Genomic DNA, 21,785 nt, shown 5'->3' with positions numbered 1-21,785 from the left:
TAGTTTTTTAATCTTTGCTCATGAAGAAATATTTTAATGGTGTTCTCCTGTAGTTTACAATTCTGTCAGTGGAATTTCAGGCTTTCCTGTAATCAAAAAGGTGGCCTCTAAAACATGATCCATCCCCTCTCTAAAATGAAGGCTCTTTAGTCCAAGATCTAAAATGTTTTAAAGAAAATCAAAATTAGTTAATATTGGAAAACATAAAACATAAACTGATAATAAATAAACAAAACAAACAAAAAAACATAAAACTGATAATTTCAGTGCTTGAAATGTTGAACTATTTTTGCTAAAAACAGGCAAAAGTATCTTCTACAGAATGAGCCATAATTTTATACAGCAACAGATAGATTAAAGTATCAAGGAGTGCAACGCATTTCAAATGTGGATGAATATGTATGAAAAGGTGAAAGTAAATTTGATGTGGATCTGTGTGTGTATATATGATGATTATTCTGCTTGTGTCATTGTGTGCATAACATAACACCACAATACTATTTAATGTTGCTTACAACACATCTGTGATTACTTATACTTTCAACTTTGCATCCATAAAGTTGAGTCTATGTTAAGCTGCAAACAAAACTATTACTCTTTATATTAAATGCTAGCTGACCATGACCCTAATACAACAAAGCATTTAGTTTTTTCAGTCGTACTTAAATTTTTACAATTCATGTACATATTTACATGTTTTGCTGAACTGATATTTATTTATAAATCCTAAATGCTTCAATGTCTTCAACACTTCAATGTCTGCTTATATCTATACTCAAAGCAAATTTCTTATCTGCAAGTAAACTTTGATACTTAGCTATCAAGTGGCAATAGATAAGGTAGAATCAGGTTTTTAGTTTGTTTCCTTTTTCTAGCTATGATGAACTATTAATAATACAATACTAAAAAGAATTATTGAATTACTCTGTTATATTTACTTGTATGCAGCATATTAAAGAAGCAAAACCCAAAAGAATTATATTAAAAGCAATAACAGAAAAAAAAGTTTGGAGGCTGTCCTCTAATAATTTTTAAGCATATGCTCAACAGCTTGATTAACCATGTTCTGTTCCGTTTAATAAATTTTATTTATTACATGCTTCAAGTATCATAAGACATAAGACAAAAAAGCATTTGACAGAAAGAAATTGTGAATTAAAAGTTTATTCTTTAGAGAAAAGTTTCATGATGACCAACACTGTAAGACTAAATTTACAGATAATAAGTCAATCCAAAATATATATAAAATAAGTTTTTTCTTTGATGTCATATTAAAATTCTAGGACAGAAATTCAGGTCAACCCATCCAGGTCTGATGGAGACCCTGAGGGGATCTACTGTCTTAACCAATCATTTATTTGTTTTTCTTCTATGATATGGGAATGTCTTGCTGCATAATACTTTAAAAGATGAGGACAAGCAAGAGAACTACCAGGAAGCCCAAAATGTAGTTTTTAGTTTTGACTTAATACCCCGAAGACTTTAGTCTAATATCCAGTTCATTTATTTTCAATGCCAAGTGAAGGGAAAAATAGAATGAGTTTGAACAAAAGTGCCTGAGGGATCAATTGAAAATGTTGCAGCAGGAAGGTACCTAGGACACAGGCTTTTCCAGTGTTAGGTACCTTCTGTGATAAACTTTTTTCCATGTATCTGTGTTCACAGGTAGAAAGAAAACAGAAAGAATGAAACAAGTGGTTTTGACTATGCAATTAAAAATTTCCTCTGTAAAAGAAAAATAAATAGATAAAAAAGGTCAAATTAAACATGACAGCTAATGTAGTAATTGATCAAAAACTCAACCTTGTATGACTGAAGAAAACGCCGCAAGTGACCAGACTTCAAGAGCTCTCAGGTCTAATATGCTGGAAGGCAAACCACGATAGTTTAGGTACAGTGCAGAAAAAATCTTGTAGGTAAAGCCAGTATTTGGAAAAGTAAGAATGCACTTAATAGTTGTAACTGTAGCTCCACAGGGGAGAACTATGCTTAGAAAACTGTTATACTAGCTATCTTTTTCAATGCCAAGTTATTGATGTTACCACATAATGTGATGTGTACTGGATCAGTTACAACAGAATTGGGTTTAAATGCTGAGTGTTTTCTTTGATTAAGATGTATTTATATGATATATTTCAATTTTATCTTTTAACTTACATGGTAAATAAAAGGAAATAAAAGCCGTTAAAACAAAACTGGCACACTATTAGATAGAAGCACTTTCATTTTAACAGTTAATAGCAAAACTTCTTATCTAGGACAGAGAAAATGAGTGTAAATATAGGAAGGAAAATAAGAAAAAAGTGCTATATTCTTGAAGCATGTTACATGAATATTTAAGCACTTTTTTTTCAGTAAAGAATATGAAAACACATTCAGACCAAATGCATTTACATATTATTCTTAATAGAATAATAACAACCTTACTTTAGCTGTATGTAGTCATAGCTGTAACCATTGCTATATTCCATTTCCTCAGTAAACACAATATTTCTATACTTTTAAATGTTTTTTATTGCCTTCATACAATGTAATATCTCACAAATACTTATGAATGTGGTTTTGAAGCATTCATTTATGGTAGAGGAATGCTACTTAATGGAAAACTAGATGCCTGTTGTATGTCTACCAACATCTGATTGTAACTGGATTCAACAACACAGATGTTGAATTCCAGTTCAAAGTCCTGTAACAACATTGTGTAAGAACTCATACAAGAACCCAGACCTCCTAGGTCATGATTTAACTATGTTGTGGTTTGGGCTGGACTGGCCACTGAAACAAATGACAGATGCTCTCTTTTACTTCTCTCCCCTTCAGAAGAGGGAGAGCATCTCCCTCCAAGGAGAGAAGGATGACAGAGAAAAGAGACTTACAAGTTTAAAAAGAAACTAAACTTCTTTAGTGAAAATATTAATAAAATAATGAAATATATACAATATATACAAAACCGTATCAAGCTCCCAAGATGACAGCCATGTCACCAGCAGGCACTGGGAAAGTCCCAGACTGGACTTAGCAAAAGATGGTGGATTCCATATCTGGATTCAGGAATGCACGGATTGGGATCAAAGGCAGATGAACAACCATTGAAGAAAAAGGCCTGACCCTTTGATCCCTCAGCTTTTATACTGAGCATGAGACAGTTGGAGTGGAATACCCTGTTGGTCAGTTTTGGGTCACCTGCCCTATCTGCTTCTCCCCACAGGTGCAACCCCTCTGTTTTTCCGCTTCTGACCCTCCAGCTTTGTGCATAACAAAGTGAGCTGACCTTGGTTGCTACAGCAATAGGTATAAGCAAAAGCCTTTCTGCATGCCATTCCTTGTTCTAAATTATAAACAATCAGGTCTTATCACTCTGGAGGAGGATTCTGTTGGAAAAATATGCTGTTAATTTCAGAGAGTTAAGTGAGTTAGAAGATGCTTAACTGAAAAGTAAAATTACTGAACAGAAAACTGTTTCTGCTTTACCTCAAACCGGGTCAAACTATGAGGCAGTTTCTATTTATATGAATCAGTATGAGTTACTTCTTTGTAGCATGAAATTAAAATGCTCAATAATTTTGCATAATTGGGTGCCAGACATTTAGTTGATATATATTATATGTTTTGATACTGGTAGCCAATACTATGCCTCAGAATGCCTGAGCTGGACATCTCAATAAGTAATATCCTCTGCACTTGAGTACTACAATCTTCTGTCTAAACAAAGGCAACTGTCCTAAGAACAAGGTTTCTCTGGCTTCCCAATTATATCATATCTGAAGGCAGAAAGGAAGGAAGACTGGAAATACAGTATAAAAGAAACAACGTTCTCCACAATTTGTGTTGGAACTGGTATATTCGCAAAAGGAGTCAAAAGGAGATCAAGGCAACTAGTTTGTCTGCAGCATAATAGTTATATTGGTAAGATGCAAACTTTTGATACTGACTTCCTGTTACCTGGCATATTTATAAATGTCAAAATAATGAGGAGAGAAAAAGTGAACAATTCTAAAATAGCGCAGACAAAATACCCTATTCCTACTCAAAAAAATCCACACAAGAGCTTCTGCCAAATGATGGTTATATTTTACATAAGTGTTCCCAGATTAATTAAATCATGCCCTTCAATCATAATTGCATCATGATACCCTCTGTAAGTATTTTCTGTATAAACTTTTCTTCTAGTTGTCCCAACCTGTTTTCAAAAATTAGAATATAATCTTTTCAGAGGTATATGTCTCTGTAGAAAAAAAAAAACAAAACAACAAACAACCAAAAAAATAACCCCAAACATTTTCAGATAGAAATATGCTAAATACTGAAATGATAATTCCTTGATTTCTAACTCTCCTTGATATGAGACAAGAAGTATTTGTACTTTCTCAGGATATATCAAAGCCCAAGTAAAGAATAAGGCTGTGAGATTGATGCCAGGCTGCTATTGTAGAAAATTCTGTGGTTTGTAGGTCATGTTTCTGGAAGCAGTATCAAAGTGAACTGTTTTCAGTTTGCTTGCTATGCCTTCAGCCAGAATGAGTTGACTGTGAAAGGGTTATTCAGTCTGTACAAAAAAAAAAAAAAAACCAAAACATGATGTCTCTAGAGAAGCACATTCATTTAAAGAAAAATAAAATTTCCAGAGAGAACAAAAAAAATTATTTATATTCTTTTGAGAACCTTAAGAAAAATATATCATTAAAATTAGGAGTGATTGAACCTTTTGTTAAAGACTTTTAAATAAGTTGGATATTTCAATTTCTTAAATCACAGTTCCTATCTAAGAGTCAGAGAAAGTGTGTACATGCAAAAATATAATCCTAGTTTAATGTGGAATTTGCTTTGTAAGGGAAATAAAAGACTGTTTTCTTTAAGGGACATAAATCTTCCAAAACAATGGCAAGATAAAAATATGAATAGCGAAATAAACTGATCTGAATTTTCTAAAAATTTGAACTTGTTTAATTTATTTTTCCTTAAATCAGTAATTTAAATTTAATTTAAACACAATATGTCTTTCAGGACTATGGCTGCTATTGTGTTAAAGAACTCAAACACAATAAAATTATGGTACTAAGCTATTTTTGTAAAAACTTTATAAAGCATATAAAATGTCTTCAAGTGAAGTATTTGTTTTCTTTTCCAGTATATAAATAGATATGATTGCCCCTGACAGCAGTTTACATTATACTTCTATTATTTTGTTAGTAGCATAGATTTTTTTAGTTCAATGTAGTACAAGTCTCCATGTAGTAAACCACTGTCTAAAGAGCACAGGAGCAGTAGTGTAACAGCCTTTCTAAAAAATTGAATACAAAATCTCAATTGCATTAAACATAATACTAAGTTCCTGATTTAATCTTATAAAATGGAGAAATTTTTATTATTTTTTTCTTAAAAATACTGCTAACAAGATTTCTTTTACAACAGAACCTCAGCATCAAAATCTGTTTATTCCATCACATATTTTCATGAAATTTGTTATCTTTTCTAAAGTGAGAAGTTTATGGGGGTTTTGTGGAGGTGTTTAAGGATAAATTAGTTCAAGATGTACGTTAGTAGATCAATATACAAATCACCTTATTTGCTGATCTATCTTGCCAATAGCAGGTTATAAATAGTACATAAAAGTTATGAAAATAAAATTATAACACTTGAATCCAAAGATGATTTCATTTGCATCTCCAGGACAATTTTAACATTCTTGTATTATAAAGGATTTTGCTTATTTGGGCTTTTTTGGTTTGCATTTGCTTTTATGTATTTCATTTACACTGTTTTGAAGGGCAAAGATTTCTTGAATATTATTGTCAAAATCTATACCATGTTACAGTAATTTAACATGTCTTTTATTTATTATGCTTTGCCAGTATTTTCTTTTCTGATTTCAAAAAAGGCTTTTGAATCTCAAATAATTTTGGTAGACCTGCATCAGCAATATTTCAAAGCCATGTCTGTAGGCTTCTTAGAATCTTTCAAACTGCTGTGTTGTGATGTTAAAGAACTTTGTGTGTTTTGGTATATCTGAGAAGCAAGCGGTCCTTTACTGTAACCTTAATTACTACCTAAAATAATTATGCACCTGAAAGCAGTGAATGAAAGACTAGCTTTTGGAATTTGCTGTCTTGTGGAAGAAGGAAAAAGAAAGAAAGAAAGACCATTTATGCAACAAAATTAAAACAGGATGGAGGCAAAGTCTTTAAAAGATTTTCCTTAATTTTGGAAGTCTTTAAATTAGCTAGTGGCTTTTTTTGATGGTCACCATTCAATGTCCTGCTTCTGTGAGATTCAGGTTACTGTAATTTTAGAAGAATAAAACTTATATCTATATTGAAGTAGAGATGGGATTCTATTGTCTTAATTATACAGTAGATATTACAACTAAGCTAACTACTGTAGGGTGCCTTTTAAGTCTGTTGGCATGATCACAGAATCAGAGTGGTTGAGGTTGGAAGGGACCTCTAGAGGTCATCTGGACAAACTGCCCTGCTCAAGCAGGGCCACCTGGAGTTAGTTGCCTAGGACCATATCCAGATGGCTTCCCAACCTCTCTGAGTAACCTGTTCCAGTGCTCAGTCACCCTCACAGTAAAAAAAATTGTTTCTTAATGTTCAGAGACAACTTCCTGTATTTCAGTTTGTGGCCATTGCCTCTGTTCCTGTTCCTGGGCAGTATTGTGAATAACCTGACCCTGTTTTCTTCATAACCTCCTTTCAGGTATTTATATACATTGATAAGATCAACCCATCCTCCCAAGTCTTCTCTAGATTAAGCAGTCCCAGCACTCAGCTTTTCCTCATAGGACAGATGTTCTAGTCCCCAAATCATCTTTGTGACCTTTCATTGGACTCCCTCCAGTGTGTCCATGTCTCTCTTGTACTGAGGAGCCCAGAACTGGACACAGGACTCCAGGTGTGGCCTAATCAATGCTGTGTAAAGGGGAAGGGTCACATCCCTCAACCTGCTTGCATCACTCCTAATTCAGCCCAGGATACAATTATCCTCTGTGTCAAGGACACATTGCTGGCTCATGATTTATCTCATGCTAGATCTCATCTAAATTAGGTATAATAAATTGCGTCCTAAAACTCCACTGTCAATAAAGAAAATCTAGGCTAATTAAATGAGCAGATGTGACAGAGTACATACTCTACTTTCTGTGCAAATCGGTGCATAGGGGTCTGTGTTGCCAAGAACTGGAGTGAGGGCAGGTCTGCAAGTGTATCTGATCACTAGTGGAGGGAGATCAAGCTGGGCTAGCTGGTGAAAAAGCATGGGAGCTGGGGAGGAATGTAGATCTCTAAGGGCCAGCTCTGACAGTGAGAGCACCTGTGAGCCTCTACTGGTGAGAGCTCAGGGGGCTGGTTATTGGGACCAGGGGAGTCCTGCCCAGCTGTGTGTGTCTCTGTGTGTCTCTGTGCAAGTGAGACAGCCTGCACCGGCAAGGGGCTTCAGCCTTCAGGAGTCATATGGCCAGGTTCCAGCAAGTGGGGAGACTGGGATCCAGGGCCAACTACTGGGCTGCTGGAATGACCCACCTTGAACATATATATAGATGTATATTCTCAGTAGTGGATCTCCATCCTGCTCAGCCAGAGAGGGGAGCAGGATGAGGCCATTTGTACTGTCTGTGTTCATATGAGTGTGTATCTGTCTGTGATCTGTGTGTGTGGCCATGTATATATGTATGTTTGTACATATGTATATATGTGTGTATGTGTGTATATGTAGTGAATGTACCACGAAGTATCAATACACACTCAGCCTCACTATTGGATAGATTAGGGGACCAAGTAGGACTGGGAGAAACCCAGGCCCTATAGGAGGAATTCCTGCCACAGGAGGTCTGGGTGACATGAAGGTGGTATCTTCTAGGTTTCCAAATTCATATGATCAGGTAAGCCTGAAAAGGAAGGTGTCAGGTGTTTGGGAGTATGATGGACTATTTTTCTTCATCAAACTATGACATTATTTCTCCAGGACTGAATGCTTGCTGAGCAAGACTCTTAGAAGCAGCAGGCCTTCTGCAATGCTTTGAACATGCCATAAAAGTAGCATGTGCTGGATTATAAATTAAGTGAATTAAAGGAAGAATGATAAAAAATCCCTTTACAAATAATTAAAAGCTAGTTTTCTATTAATGGGATCATCTTTTCAGGTCATATACATGTCACTATAAAAATATCGGGATTTTGTAACACATTTTCACTGTTGGTACATTTCAACTTTAGCTTTGTTCTTCAAGATCTATCCATATTTTAGAATATTTTATGAGTAGCTGAGGAAATGACAGTTGGAATGGTTGGCCACCTTACATGTCATGCCATGTGTAACTGTTCATAAATCTGTGTGCAGATGGAGATATTTTCCTGCTGACAGAGTGTCGCTGCCCCTTCCTCTGAGTGAAAAACAGTTTAAGACACATCCTTAACATTTTCATTTCCAACTGACTACGTGAATGGGTGCAATAGCCTCCCATGCAAATGCCTTGGAGCACATGCCTCATCTAACTGGGTACATGTAAAATCTTCAAATCACGTGTCTTCTCAGTAATTTCATTCTTAAACTAGAACAGACAGCTCCCTCAACATATTACTATTTACGGATCTTATTCTGAGCCACTTGATCCCCAACAGAATTATAATTACCATCTACTAACTACTAACAATTTTTGCAACTTGTTTAGGTCTGTTTATCATAGAAAAATAGTCCTTTTCCATGAGATAAGTGGACGTAGTTCATTCTTTAATGTAGTTCAGATTGGTACTTCAAAACAAAAAGATTTAAAATACTAATAAAGTAAGACTCTAATAAGAAATATTTAACCATTTACTAGTTAAAATCTTCTGCAGCATGCGCATTTACCTGATGTATGTCCTACTGCAATAGATATTTCATACAAAAAAATTTCTATCTAGGCTTATTTCAAGTTTATATTTTGATTTATGGCTGTGTGGCTGTGTTTATGACAAAAAGCTGAGCTTTGAATAAATCAGATGACAGTAATCTTAAGTAAAATCAAACTATGAAGTTTGTTATTTGAAAGTGTATATCTTTATTGAAATCTTTTCAATTTTTATTTTTAGCTTTACTTTGCCATTTTTTTAATGTAGTTTTTGCTCCCACAGAAACTTTAATAAATGTTAGGTACCGAGTTTCAACATACAGGACATATTTTCTAATTTGAAAAATGCATCATTAGCATGTCTGTTAACACATTGGTAAAGATACAGAACTATTAGATGTCTTAAAATTTCTCTCTGGCATTATATTTTTTTATTTTATTAACTTAAAATTTATTAACTATTTCTTAGTACAGAAAATTGATTTTAATACCAGAAGTACTTGTTAAAATCCTTTAAACTAAAGATAATAAACATTAACATTTTACAGAGAAAAGCCTCTGTATTCCCACAGCTTCAAAATTATATTCCTTATGACGGTATTTCAGATCTACATCTATATTTCCAAAAAAATTTTGACAGATGAAAACCAACTGATTTAAAACTTTTTAGAAGAGTTTTCAAGTCCAAAGCATAGTTTTTATTTTTTTGCTAATTCATGTTACATCATGGCTTGAAAAATATGAATTCTGTCAAAATCAACAGTAATATTGTCATTGCCCAGGGAAGTGGGTAAATCACCATCCCTGGAGGTATTTAAAAGATGTGTAGATGTGGGGCTTAGGGACATGGTTTAGTGGTGGACTTGTCCATGCTAGGTTAACAGTTAGACTTCACAGAATCATAGAATCATATAGGTTGGAAAAGACTTTTAAGCTCATCGAGTCCGATGGAGGCTTTAATTATGAGCTCATGTTTAGTGATCACTTAACAGCCATGACAAAAATTTTGTAGTTTTGATTGAGGCAGGATGTACTATTTTATTTATGGATAAATCTTGAGAAAAATGTTATTTATCTTTGCTACCACAAACAAGTGATTTATTCAAATAACTGCTTTGAATGACTCTGAACCATCTTTTTATTTTCTTAGAAATATAAAAGTATTTTTTCATGTTAGAAACAATGCTTGGGTTTCCTTGTATCATCAGCTCTAGTTTCACGTAATCATGGGTTTAATATCCTATCAGTGGTAACTAGGATGTTGTGTTCTTTTCCTTTTTTTTTTTTTTTTTTTTCTTTTCAAACTTCAGTTAGCCTTTTGGAAATTGCTGTTCTATTTACTGAATCATGCAATGTCATCTCTACTTTGCCCTGAAAACAAAAATTTTCATCCTTATAGGCACTATAACTTTGCTTTTTGAAAAAATCTTATAATGGCAGTCACTGTCATATTGATTAAATCAATTATAAGAATATAAATAATATGTAGATGTGACCTTGAATCATGATGGCTTTATCTATTTCTTCTCTGTATTTGACCAAAAAACATAGTATATCCTATATAAAATAATATGATATTATGTGATTAAATTATCCTTTAATACCCAAACTTGTAGGAGTACAAGGTGATCATAATTGCAACTCTTTCATGTGGCACTAGAGCTTTTTTAAAAGTAATTTTTAAATATACGATTTTACATGTTTGTGATGGTTGAAATAATTTATGCAAAGGTGATAAAGAAACTTAAAATCCTTTGATTCTGAAAATGATAGCTAAAGATAATGAATGGTTGTTTAAGGTCAAATACACAGATCTTGATGTCACACAGAATTTGGTTTGGGGTAAAGAAACTTTCTTATAAAAACAGTTCTCATTAATCCTCATTTCTAATTTTGTTTGTGCTGTCTATGCAAATTCAGCGGTTGCTCTGCATTCTATTAAAAGCCTCTAGACTTTAAGCAATATTTTAACATATATTTGATAGAGAATCTTTTTTTATTTTTTTTTAAATCCATCTTTGGCTTTGGGCTAACAGGTGAGGGAGACCAAAAAGTGTCTTTCCACTTTTGCTATACATTTTTGAACTACTGCTTCTGCAAGCACCTCACAGGAATTCAAATCCTCCCTGTCTGCTGAAGTCTTTCTCATTTTATTCTTCCAAACAGAGTCCCAGGTCTTTGAATAATCCCTACTTAGAGATTCCTAGATTCTTTTAGAAGTTCTGGCTTATCTCTATGTTGCTTTAGTCTCACTTGCAAACAGTACTCAGACAAACTTTGTGAGAAATTTCCTAGATGTGTCAGACATTTGTCAATAATATATCCATTAGTGAACCATTTTAGAATTTCTTCTTTTACACTGTTTTCTTGTCTAAAACACAAGTGGAAAAACAGAATATAGAAATATGCTTTCACGGGGAAAAAACAAACAAACAAACAAACAAACAAACAAACAAAACAAACAAGAAGCCATAAGAGTTTTTGTATTTCAGATGTGCAACACTGAGTACTTTTTGAGAACATAAGAACATATTTTGATTTGTGAACTTATTGCTTGCTTCTATTAGGATACTTTGGTTTAAGTTCTACATCAAAGATGAAAGTTATTTCAACATGAAAGTTATTCATAACCATTCCTTATTATGATATCTATGATATCCCAGGGGAACCTGGGAGCACCTCAGATACCTCATAACTCCAAATCTGAATGGAGTCCAGATGTAGACCAGCATCCCCCTGACTGTAAGGGAAGGAGAGAGAAGATGAAAGCAATATAGCAACCACAGTGGTTACTATTGGAGTTTTCTCGATTTGTTCAGCTTCCAATATTTCAGTATTCAGTATTCCAGTAGTTACTTTGAAAGTAAAAAAAAAAAAAATACTGGCTTTAACATTGTAAAGATTAATTTCAAGTGAAGAATTGCCCTTGACTCCTGAATTGGAATGCCTGATACGTGCTTTCTCTGAACCTCTTATCGGTGTTTTTCTAATGCACCAATATTTTTACAAGATGGTGTGACAGAACATGTTAGGATCTTTTTTTTGCAGACAAAAGAACACTGCCAATGTTTCTGGGGTGCCCTTTGCAGAAACTGATAAAATGGCTTTCCATACTCCACGTAATTTTCTTCTTCTTGATTTATGTTAATAAGTAACAATACACAGTTCAAATAAGGGAAAAAAAGTATTTAATATTGCAAATATTCAAATTCAGTACATATTAAGTTGGGGAAGAACTATCATTTTATGTAACTGTGGATATAGCTAGTAAGACTAGCAGAAGATTAAAACATCAAGAGAAATATAGAAAAACCGTACACATTCCTTCTCTTCATATTAACCTGCCTTTCTTTCCCTCTGTGCCGACAGGGCAGTTTTTTAACTTGACCTCTTTTCTGGCCCTAGCACTGGAATCTGATGTCTATTCAAAACTCTCTCTCACTTCTTTCTGTGCTGCAATTATTATGTACTTTGTGTACATGTGAAAATGTGTACATTTATGTATATATTCTTTGAAAATTTCACATTCAAGGTCAAACTTTTTGTCTTGCATGATGTGGAAAATTGGCCAAACCAATTTTAAGTTTAAAATTGATTAAATAATTTCAAGTCAATTTATATCTGTTTAACTGTCATTCCAAGAGCACTTGCATCTATATGAACAGGTAATCTGTGTAAGGGGATTTCAGTCACAGAACCATAGAATACCGGGTTGGAAGGGACCTCAGGGATCATCTGGTCCAACCTTTCTTGGCAAAAGCATAGTCTAGACAAGATGGCCCAGCACCCTGTCTAGATGAATCATAGAATGGTTTAGAATTGGAAAGGACCTTGAAGATCATCGAGTTCCAACCCCCCTGTCATATGCAGGGACATCTCCTACTAGACCAGGTTGCCCAAGGCCACGTCCAGCCTGGCCTTGAACACTTCCAGGGATGGGGCCTCAACAACCTCTCTGGGCAACCTGTTCCAGTGCCTTACCACCCTCAAAGTAAAAAATTTCTTCCTAATGTTTAATCTGAACCTGCCCTCTTCCAATTTAAAGCCATTCCCCCTCATCCTATCACTACATGCCCTAGTAAAAAGTCCTTCCCCAGCTCTCCTGTAGGCCCCTTTTAGGTACTGGAAGGCTGCAATAAGATCATTGGAAAGACTTGTAATTGTATCAAAAATTATTCAAAGTTTGGCTACTTTGGATCCAGCTGAAGGATCAAGACCTTAAAAGAAGCTCTTTCTGAGAGAGCATTGCCTTTTGTTATCAAGTTCGGAATAAATGCCTATACTTAGAACTTCTGGATTTTCCTACTATAATATAGACAATAACAAAACAGAATATTGCCATAACTAAAGTAACAATTACTATGAGGTTCCAAGGAAATTGAGATTTTCTAGGGCATGAAATTGTTCAGTACAAAGTCTAAGGACATGGACTGATCTAGACTGCACTGGAGTTAAGTGGAGCTCCAGAACACCTACAATACATTGATGACATCATTATGTGGGGTAATACAGGAGAAGTTTTCAAGAAGGGTAAGAAAATAATGAAGATTCTTCTGAAAGCAGGTTTTGCCATTAAAAGAGGTAAGGTCAAGGGACCTGCAGGAGAGATCCATTTTTTTGGGAATTAAGTGGCAGATCCCAATGGATGTGATTAACAAAATAACATCTCAGTCCCCATTGACTAACAAAAAGGAAACACAAGCCACCTTAGGGGGTTGTGAGTTCATGGAGAATGCATATTCCAGGTTATAGTCAAATTGTGAGACCTCTCTATGAAGTGACTTAAAAGAAAAATGAGTTTATGTGGGGCCCTGAGCAATGACAAGCCTTTGAGCAAATTAAACAAGAGATTGTACATGCAGTAGCCCTTGAACCAGTCCGAACAGGATGGGACATTAAAAATTTGTTCTAGACTGCAGCCGGGGACAATGATCCTACCTGGAGCCTCTGGCAGAAAGCACCAGGGGAGACTCGAGGTTGACCCCTAGGATTCTGGAGTTGAGGATACAAAGGCTCCAAGGCCATCTATACTCCAACTAAGAACAAAATCTTGGCAGCATATGAAGGAGTTAGAGCTGCTTCAGAAGTAATTGGTACTGAGGCACAGCTCCTCCTGGTGCCCTGATTACCACTACTGGGCTTGATGTTCAAGGATAAAGTTCCTCTACTCATCATACCACTGATGCTACCTGGAGTGAGTTGCCTTAATCACACAGCAAGCTCAAATAGGAAACCCAAATCATCCAGGAATCATAGAAGTGTACACAAATTGGCCCGAAGGCAAAGACTTTGGAATGCCACCAAAGGAGGTGGTGACATGTGCTGAGGAAACTGCACCATATAATGAACTCTCAGATAATAAGAAACAGTATGCTCTGTTCACTGATGGATCTTTTCGTGTTGTAGGAAAATAATGGAGGTGGAAAGCTGCTGTGTGGAGTCCTACACAATGAGTCACAGAAGCTGCTGAAGAACAAGGTGAATCGAGTTGATTTGCAGAGTTAAAGCCATCAAGCTGGCTTTAGACATTGATGAATCAGAAAAGTGGCCAATACTCTATATTGACTCATGGATGGTGGCAAATGGTCTGTGTGGGTGGTTAAAACAGTGGAAGCAGAGCAACTGGTAGCACAGACGTAAACCCATCTGGGCTGCTGAATTGTGGCAAGATATTGCTGACTGGCTAGAGAAACTGATTGTAAAGTACATCATGTAGATGCCCGCATACCCATGAATCAGGCCACTGAGGAATATCGAAACAATCAGCAAGTGGACCCGGTTGGTAAAATTTTCCAGAAAGACTTGGACTAGGAACATAAAGGTCGACTATTCTTAGCTCAGTGGGCCCATGACACTTCAGGTCATTAAGGAAGGGATGCAACATATAAACGGGCCTGTGACCAAGTGGTGGATTTAACCATGGACCTTATCACAGAATCACAGAATTTCCTAGATGGGAAAAGACCTGTAACATCATCTAGTCCAATCATTAACCTAACACTGACTAGCCCACCACTAAAACATGTCCCTAAGCACTATATCTACACAACCCTTAAATACCTCCAGGGATGGGGACTCCACCACTGCCCTGGGTAATGCATTCCAATGCCTGATGACCCTTTCAGTAAAGAAATTCTTCCTAATATCCAATCTAAACAGCCCTTGGTGCAACTTGAAGCCATTTCCTCTTGTTCTATCAACTGTTACTTGACAAGACAGGCCAATTCCCACCTCTCTGCAACCTCCTTTCAGATAGTTGTAGAGAGCTATAAGGTGTCCTCTGAGCCTCCTTTTCTCCAGGCTAAACAACCCCAGTTCCCTCAGCCACTCCTCATAGGACATGTGCTCCAGACCCCCTCACCAGTTTCATTGCCCTTCCTTGCACACACTCCAGCACCTCAATGTCCTTCTTGTGGTGAGGGGCCCAAAACTGAATGCAGTACTCAAGATGCGGCCTCACCAGTGCTGAATACAGGGGTAAAATCACCTCCTTGGTCCTCCTGGCTACACTGTTCCTGATACAGGCCAGGATGCCATTGGCCTTCTTGGCCACCTGGGCACACTGCTGGCTCATGTTCAGTTGGCTATCAATCAACACCCCCAGGTCCCTCTCTGCTGAGCAGCTTTCCATCGACTCCTCCCCAAGCCTGTTTTTATGGCCAAAGTATAAGACCCAACATTTGGTGTTATTGAAACTCATACAGTTTCCCTTGGCCCATTGATCTAGTCTGTCTAAATCCCCCTGCAGGGCCTCCCTACCCTCATGCAGATCAACACTTCCACCCAGCTTGGTGTAGTCTTCAAACTTGCTGAGGGTGCACTTGATCCCCTCATCCAGATCATTGATAAAGATATTAAAGAGAACTGGCCCCAGCACTGAGCCCTGGGGGACACCACTTGTGACTGGCCACCAACTGGAATTAACTCCGTTCACCACCACTCTCTGGGCCAAGCCTTCCAGCCCTTTTTTTACCCAGCAAAGTGTATGTCTATGCAAGCCATCAGCAGCCAGTTTCTCCGGGAGAATGCTGTGGGAAACGGTGTCAAAGACTTTATTAAAGTCCAGATAAACAACATCCACAGCTTTTCCCTCCTTCTACTAAGTGGGTAACCATGTTGTAGAAGGAGATCAGGTTAGTCAAGCAGGACCTGCCTTTCATAAACCCATGTTGACTAGGCTGGATCATCTGTTTGTCCTGTGCATACTCTGTGACGATACTCAGGATGATCTGCTCCATCAGCTTCCCTGGCACCGAAGTCAAACTGACAGGTTTGTAGTTTCCCAGATCCTCCTTCTGGCCCTTCTTGTAGATGGGTGTCACATTGGCTAGTTTCCGATCTGCTGGGATCTCCCCAGTCAGCCAGGACTGTTGGAAAATGATGGAAAGTGGCTTGGTGAGCACCTCCACCAGCTCTCTCAGACTGTGCAGGTTATCCACGATTGTGAAATATGTGCCAAAATCAATCAAGATAAACAGTTAAAAACCTTTGTGGTATGGGGGATGATGGCTGAAATCTAAGCATGGGGAGGCTTGGTAAATTGACTAGATCACATTCCCTCAATCCCTCCAGGGTAAGCATTATGTGCTTACAATGGTGGAAGCAAGCACTGGATGGTTGGAAACCTATGCCGTGCCTCATGCCACTGCCTGCAATACCATCCTGGGCCTTGAAAAGCAAGTCTTGTGGCGACATGGTACTCCGGAAAGAATTGAGTCAGACAACGGAACTCATATTAAAAACAATCTTATAAATAATTGTGTTAAAGAACATGACATTGAGTGGGTATATTATATCCCTTACTATGCACCAGCTTCTGGGGAAATTGATACAATGGACTGGTAAAAACTAACCTGAAAGCAATTGGGGGTGGAATCTTTAAAAATTGGGACAAGCATTTAGCGCAGGCTACCTGGTTAGTTAACAACAGGGGATCCATCAATTGAGCTGGTTCTACTCAATCAGACCTTTTATGTACTGTAGAAGGGGATAAAGTCCCTGTGGTGCATGAAAGGAATATGTTAGGGAAAACTGTTTGGGTTTTTCCTGCTTCAGTTAAAGGCAAACCCATTCATGGGACGGTTTTTGCTCAAGGACCTTGGATGTACTTGGAGGGTGATGTTGAAGAATGGAGAAGTTCAATGTATACCTCAAGGAAATTTAACCCTTGGTGAGAATACTCAATTCTAAGCTGTATGATGTTCATTGTTATATAATAATAGCAGTGTTAAATAAGTTTTTTACAGGATAACACAGTAATGAAAGATGAACTAACTTCATCAAGTGGCATTCAGCAAGCTCTTTGAGATGGACATGATACCCGTGGGCATGAACCATAATGAATTTCATACCATTTTTCCTTCCCTGAGAGTCTACCAGGATAGATGAAATCTGCAATCATGAACTAAATGGATTTAACGAACTTTTGTGTATAAAGATAAATCATAAATGAGCGACCTGCATGTATCTATATATATGTGTGTATAGATTTGATGGATAAAAAGTAATAATGATCTAAGCAAGACGCAAAAGGTATGGAATAAGAGGTGAAATGTCCTGGTTTGAGGTAAAAGAGAACCAATTTTGTTCAGTAATTTTGCTTTTTAGCTGGGCCTCTTCTAACTACTGAAATTGGTAGCATATTGTACAGAAGCTGTTCACTCTCTCAGAGTGATAAGAACAATGTTTATAGTTGATGCCCAGGCATGGTGTGCAGAGAGGCTCTTGCTTATACTTATTGTTATAACACTCAAGGCCAGCTAACTTCGTTATTTGCCCCGTTGGAGGGTCAGAAGCAGAAAAGCATAGAGGGGTCAAACCTGTGGGGAGGAGCAGGCAGGACAAGTGACCTCAAACTGACCAACAGGGTATTCAATCCCATCTGCCTCATGCTCAGTATAAAAGCTGAAAGATCAAAGGTATAAAAGATCAAAGGTTCAACCCTCTTTTCTTCAAGAGCCAGAGTCTGAGGAGGACTCTGCCTGTTCTTCTGCCTTTTATCACAATCCATGCATTCCTGAATACAGATCCGGAATCCAGTTCCCGTCTGTCACTGAGTCCAGTCTGGGACTTCCCCGTGCCTACCAGTGACATGATCATCATCCTGTGAGCTTGATAAGGTTTTGTATTTATTTTATTATTTTATTTGTATTATCAATATTTTCATTAGTTTGTTTTTTTGTTTTTTTTTCTAAATTCATAAGTGCCTTTCTCTCTTTCCCTCCTCTCCTTGAAGAGAGAGGTGGGGAAGAGCATCTGTCATTCGTCCCAGTGTCAGTCCGGCCCAAACCATGACAAGTGTTTAAATTATTGTTTCAGCATTGCTAAAATTAAGTTAAAGCCATTTACACTCTTACATCAGGCTTCTTCCTGGACATCTCCTTGATTTTGTAGTGTTTAGGAGTAAATTTTAGTCTCTAGAAGTGACAACAAAAACATGTGGACATTTACTTTTTTTTTTTTTTTAATTTCTTTTTTATTGAGGGTGGGAATTCAAGCAATGGATTTAAATCAACTCTATGTCCTTAAGAATCTTTTACATTTCTTCCTTTTTGCCTTGCCTTGCCTTGCCTTTTTGTTGTGGTTTGGTCATCACATTCAGTGACATTTAAACTTTTATCCTGTTTCTTTTTTGTTAGGAACACAAAATAAAAGCGAGGGGAAAAATACATTCAAGATAATTTGTTCTTTTATTTCTGCTAGTGTCTTTGCCTGTTGCTACCTCTATCATTTTCTTTTCCTCTAAAAATTGTCCAAATTTCAAGCAGTTCTTCTGAGTCATTTAGGCAACTATTTGTTTTTTTCTGCACAAACATTTTCCTGTCACTTATCTTGGTCTGTTAATTTTATTACTGCATTTCTTCTTTTCAAACTGTTTGTTTGCTTGTTTTCCTCCAGTATTTTCCAGCTTAAAACCAACAACTGTTTTTGTTAAATGGAAAACTACCTGTATTTCAAAAGCCTCAAAGAAAAGAAAATAATTTAAACTTAATCAGAAAAATAAATATTATTATTACCAGAAATAGATCTTTACAATGCCTTACAGCTTTACTTCTAGTACAATGGCATTTGGATCAATTTGTCTACCACAAGGCCATCTGCAGATTTTAGGTTAGCAATAATAAAGCTCAAAACATTCCTGAAGAAGTTTGCAAATGGAGAAGGACTTGTGGGGATGTGATGGTCAGAGGCCATCTTGGGCACAGTAATCGTGAAATGATAGACTTTTTGATTCTGCGAGAACCAAGGATGGGGGTCAGCAGAACTCCCATCTTGGACTTCCAGAGAGCAGACTTTGGTCTTTTCAGGAGCCTGGTTGACAGAGTTACTTGGGAGGCAGTCCTGAATGTCAAAGGAATACAGGAAGGCTGGACGTTTTTCAAGAAGGAAGTCTTAAAGGCCCAGGAGCAGGCAATGCCCATATGCTGAAAAATGAGTCATTGGAGAAAAAGACGAACCTGGCTGAAGAAGGAGAGCTATGGTTGTAAATCAAGGAAAAAAGGAAAACTTATGGCCTTTGGAAAAAGGGGCAGACCACCACTCATGAGGACTACAAATATGTTGTGAGGCTATGTAGGGAGAAAATTAGAAGGGCCAAAGAACAACTAGAACTTAACCTGGCTTCTGACATTAAGGACAAGAAAAAAAGTTTCTATAAATACACTAGCAATAAAAGGAGGACTAAGGATAACTTCCATCCTTTAGTAGGTGGGGGCAGAAACATAGTGACAAAAGATGAGGAAAAGGCTGAGGTACTTAATGCGTTATTTGCTTCAGTCTTTACAGTAAAACCAGTTGTTCCCTGAGTACTCAGCTCCCTGAGTTAGTAGACAGAGGTGGTGAGAAGAATGAAGCCTCCATAATCCAAGGGGAAATGGTGAGTGACCTGCTACAGTGCTTAAACATACAGAAGGTGGCAGGACACATGTGGTGTTCCCCAGGGCTCAATATTGGGGCCTGTTCTGTTTAATATCTTTGTCAATGACCTGGACAAGGGGATTGAGTGTACCCTCAGTAAGTTTGCAGATGACACTAAGTTAGGTGGAAGTGCTTGAGGGTAGCATGGCCCTACAGAGGGATCTAAACAGGCGGAGAGATCGATGGGCCAAGGCCAATGGTATGAGGTTCAATAAGGCCAAGTGCCAGGTCCTGCACCTCGGTAACAACAACCCCATGCAACACTACAGGCTTGGGGAAGAGTGGTTGGAAAGTTGCCATGTGGAAAAGGATCTGGGGGTGTTGGTCAACAGCCGGCTGAATATGAGCCAGCAGTGTTCCCAGAAGGCCAAAAAGGCCGATAGAATACTGGCCTGTGTCAGGAATGATGTGCTGAGCGGGACTAGGGAAGTAATTGTCCGCCTGCACTTGGCACTGGTGAGGCTGTACCTCAATTCTGTGTTCAGTTCTGGACTCCTCACTACAAGCAAGGCATTGAAACTAGAGCACGTCCAAAGAAGGGCAACAAAGCTTATGAGAGGTCTCAAGCACAAGTATTACGAGGAGTGGTTCAGGGAAGTGGGGTTGTTTAGTCTGGAAAAAAGGAGGTTGAGAGGAGACCTTATTGCCCTCTACAACTACCTGAAAGGAGCAGTGAGGTGGCGATTAATCTCTTCTCCCAAGTAACAAGCAACAGGACAAGAGGAAATGGCCTCAGGTTACACTTTAGGTTTAGATTGGATATTAGGAAAAAATTCTTCACCAAAAGGGTTATTAAACATTGAAACAAGCTGCTCAGGGAAGTAGTAGAATCACCATCCCCAGAGGTATTTAAACGACATGCAGATATGGTGCTTAGGTACATGGTTTAGCAGTGGTTTTGGCAGTGTTAGGTTGATGGTTGGACTTGATGATCTTAAAGGTCCCTTCCAACCTAGACAATTCTATGATTCTAAGATTCTAAGTGAGCCTTGTAACTTACAAACACAGTTTTACAATCACCAGTTTTGCAGAAAGTCCTCATTACTATGATTTGCTGAATCTCTCTAGGCCTATCTGGGACAAACTTTCTGACATGAATTTTCTTAACATATTCTCTTTGTTTCCAAGCATAAACTTCCCTAGATATCCAGCATCCAGAACATACCATTTAAATACCACACAGATGACCCCCTGTAAGAGAGGAAGTGAAAGATCAGGAGTAAGCTACTGTGCGCATTTTTCCTTTATGTATGTAGTACTTTAAATCCACCAGTTCATGAGCAAATGGATAGTCATCATGCCTGCCTGAGTAAAAGTTATCAGCAGCTGTGTTAATAAATAAGATTATGATGAAATAAGACCTAAGTTCTCATTTACCTTAGCAAGTAAACCTGGCCAAGTGATCCAAACCAGAAAATCATAAATGTTGATTATCATCAATACCACCCTGTTTCCTCTACACAATCTGAATATATTTTAAAGCCAACTTCTACAAATCAACTAATAATATATTTTTGAAAGGTATTTAATGCAATACCCTATCTGATAATACAGTTCTGAAAAGCTCTTCCATATATTTTAGGAAATTTGTGCACAGTGAATTGTATCTGCTGAATCATAAACATTCATTTGGAATATAATTTATATTTCAACTTTTAACCTTTCTCCTCTTGATTTGATCTATGATATACATAATATCTAAAAATGTGTGCTTCATTTCTGGTTTTCTTAAGTGTCTCCATCTGTCTTTCTAATTCAGTTATGGATTTAAACCGAACAGTTGCACTTTTTTTTTTTTTCCCACTCTCACTGAATTTTGTTTGCTTTTTGCTTTTGCTTTTGATTTATTTTTTTCACTTTCTGCTTAAATTGAGCAGATTGATTTCTAGGGAACATATTTAGTAGCCGTTTTCAAGGAAATGTGTACAATTTAAATATAAATAATGAATTGTGTGAGGATAACAAATACTGAGTTGATAGAAAGAGAAGCATTTATGACTACTGATATATAATTTGTGTCTAAAGCATGCCATCAACTCTA

The sequence above is a fragment of the Vanellus vanellus genome (assembly GCF_965231255.1).
Source record: "Vanellus vanellus genome assembly, chromosome: 1".
Lineage (NCBI taxonomy): Eukaryota > Metazoa > Chordata > Aves > Charadriiformes > Charadriidae > Vanellus > Vanellus vanellus.
The sequence above is the reverse complement of the archived record's forward strand: the minus strand, read 5'-3'. Positions refer to the sequence as shown.